Genomic DNA, 2,951 nt, shown 5'->3' on the forward strand with positions numbered 1-2,951 from the left:
ATTCATTTTCACTTTGTTTAAAAATATTAGTACTACAGAAAATGTGAAGTTGGGTAGGACTGTAGTTGAAGCATTTCTAAATATCTTTCTTAGGTCCTAATAGAGGCTCTTCTTTTCGTTTTTGTATTTTTAAAAAACATTCAAAAGACGTTTTAATAATAGTGGGTTTTTTAAAATTTCACTTTTAAATATTATGGGCCCATAATAGTTGTATATCTTTATAGGGTACATGTGATGTTTTGATACAAATAGTGTTTGGATAGCAGAATGATTTTAGTCAAAAATCTTAACATTGAATTGAAAGTACTTTTTAGTTGAAGAGGAAATAAATGAAGGGAATGGGGCAAGATACATGTTCAAAGATCCAGGCAGATCATCTAGTTAAGCATGGGGGATTGAACCTGAAAAGATTTATGGGACCCTGAGCAATTTGCTTTATGCTGGTAATAATCGCAACGCCACTTGTTCCTTACTTCCCTTATTAACTTTCTCTGCATCACCGCTCTTTTGGAGTTCATCTATCTTAATGAAATATTTGTCTTTTGTCTTTCTTTCCTGCTTTATATTTTAGGCCTTATGGAAGATTGAAACTAGTTTTCTCAACTGGACACATTCACTAGCCAGAGGCCAACTTTGCTTCCAAGTTAGACTCCGTGCAATTTTCCCCATTAGGCATTTGTTTCATTGTCTACATGAGAGCAATAAAACTTATCAGCTAGCTCAATCAAATACATCAGCTGGAAACATCTTCTTGCTGTGAATGAAAAGATCAGTGTTTTTTTTTTTTTTTTAAGGATGTTTTCCTTGGATTGTGTTGTTACCACAATGTGGATCTGTTGTTTGAACATTAGACTCATTTTCAATGTCTGCATTTTTGTGTATTTATAAAATCTAGTGAGTGCTGGCATTTCATAAAAGTAAGTACTATCACAATTCTCTTCATGATTAGTTAAGGTATGGAATTTGAGGTATGGGTTTTAGATGAGTTCACACAGGTATAGAAATAAGCACTTTATCTGTAAGCATTTCAAACAATGGTTTCTTTTTTTATTTCAAAATATTAATTAAGGAGTTCAAGTGTTTTTGTTACATGGATACCTTGTCCTAATGTTTAAGTCAGGGCTTTCAATGTGCGTGTCATCAGAATAGTGTTAATTGTACCCAATAGGTAACTTTTCATCCCACATTTCCCTCCCCCCTCCTTGATTTCTCATGTCCTTTATGTTGCTTTGTGCCCTTGTGTACCCATCTATTAGCTCCCACTTACCAGTGAGAACATACGGTGTTTGGTTTTCTGTTCCTGAGATACCTTACTTAGGATAATGTTCTCCAGTTCCATCCAAGTTGATGTAAATGACATTTCATTCCGTTTTATGGCTGAGTAGTACTCCATGGTGTTTATGTGTGTGGGTGTGTGTACATATACACACACCACATTTTCTTTACCCACTCCTCAATTGATGGGCACTTAGGCTGATTCCACGTCTTTGCAATTGTAAATTGTGCTGCAATAAACATTCAAGTGCAGGTGTCTTTTTGATAAAATGATTTTATTCCCTTGGGGGTAGATACCTAGCAGTGGGATTGCTGGAACAGAATAGAAGACCCAGAAATAAAATCATATACCTTCACCCAACTTCTCTGACAAAGCACACAACATACGACAGGGAAAGAAAGCCCTATTCAAATAAGTGGTACTGCTAACACTGGGTAGCCATATGCAGAAGAATGAAACAGGACCCCTATCTCTCACCACACACAAAGATTAAGGTTTTCATTGTCTTTCTCATACTAAGGGAAAACGTGTTTTTGAGGTCTTTTTCACTCATCTAAGATGCTCCGTGAACCCTGTATGGGAGGGATCACTGATGTGGGGGGTACAGTGAGCAGGTATGAGATGAAGGCTTAGGTGGGGAAACAGAAGCTGGATTTGAACCAAAACAAGCATCTCTATATGTATATATGTGGGTACATACCTAGTGTTTATTTGAATTGTTTTTCTTTTTTCACATTTTATAGCCCTTATTTTTTCCAAGCCCTGCATAGTGTTCCTGTGGATGGTTAAGGTGGTTCAAGTGTAAGAGGATTAGTAGGGGAAGAAGTTCAGATTGCTTACCACATCAGGGTGATTTATTCATCATAAATTTTGGATTGTGGTGGGTAGAAAGCAACTAAGATCACTTTATTTCTGGGATTGCAAAAATTACTTTCCTACAATATTAATAATTACTTTTAAGCTCATTTCTCTAAAAAACATCATAAATCTCTAAGGAATGAGCACTTACTGTCCAAGCTTATAGGATCATCAAAGATATATTTAACAAAGTTATATTTGCTGCTACCCATGTCTGGATGTGTTATGCAAAAGTGTTCAAAAGCAAATTTCCCTACACCCTTTCAATTTGTGGAAATGCCTCTTTAACAAAAAACGTTTAGTGTTGTTTAGACCAAAGTAAATGAATAAGTATTTTTTCTGTCACAAAAGAGGCTTTAATTTCTTTTTAAATTTACAATGACTCATTAAACATCAATTTGACATGAAAACAAAATAAATGAATTAAAGTTTAGTTTCAGATGGACAGAAAAGAAATACAGAATGGATGCATCAACTGTGTATTTAATGCTATAGGAACTCCCCCACACAATCTTGTCTCACCTCATCCATGCTTACCTGAAAAATGAAGCTTTAGCTATCGGTTCAATGAACAGATAAATTCACTATCAACAGCGTTTATAATCAACAATGTTTAAAAGCAGCACAGGATTCTTAGCTGAACTTTCTATAAACAGAAGCATTTTAATAAACAAATTTCTTCCTTCCTTCCCTCCTCCCTCCATATATATGTCCGTCTATATTTATCTATTATCTGCCTATCTGCTATCAGTAGTGTATTTCAAAATTAATATTTTATATACAAGGACACAAGGACACATTGTGTGTATATTTGGAA

Source organism: Propithecus coquereli, unplaced genomic scaffold, assembly GCF_000956105.1.
Source record: "Propithecus coquereli isolate 6110/MARCELLA unplaced genomic scaffold, Pcoq_1.0 Scaffold245, whole genome shotgun sequence".
Classification (NCBI taxonomy): Eukaryota; Metazoa; Chordata; class Mammalia; order Primates; family Indriidae; genus Propithecus; species Propithecus coquereli.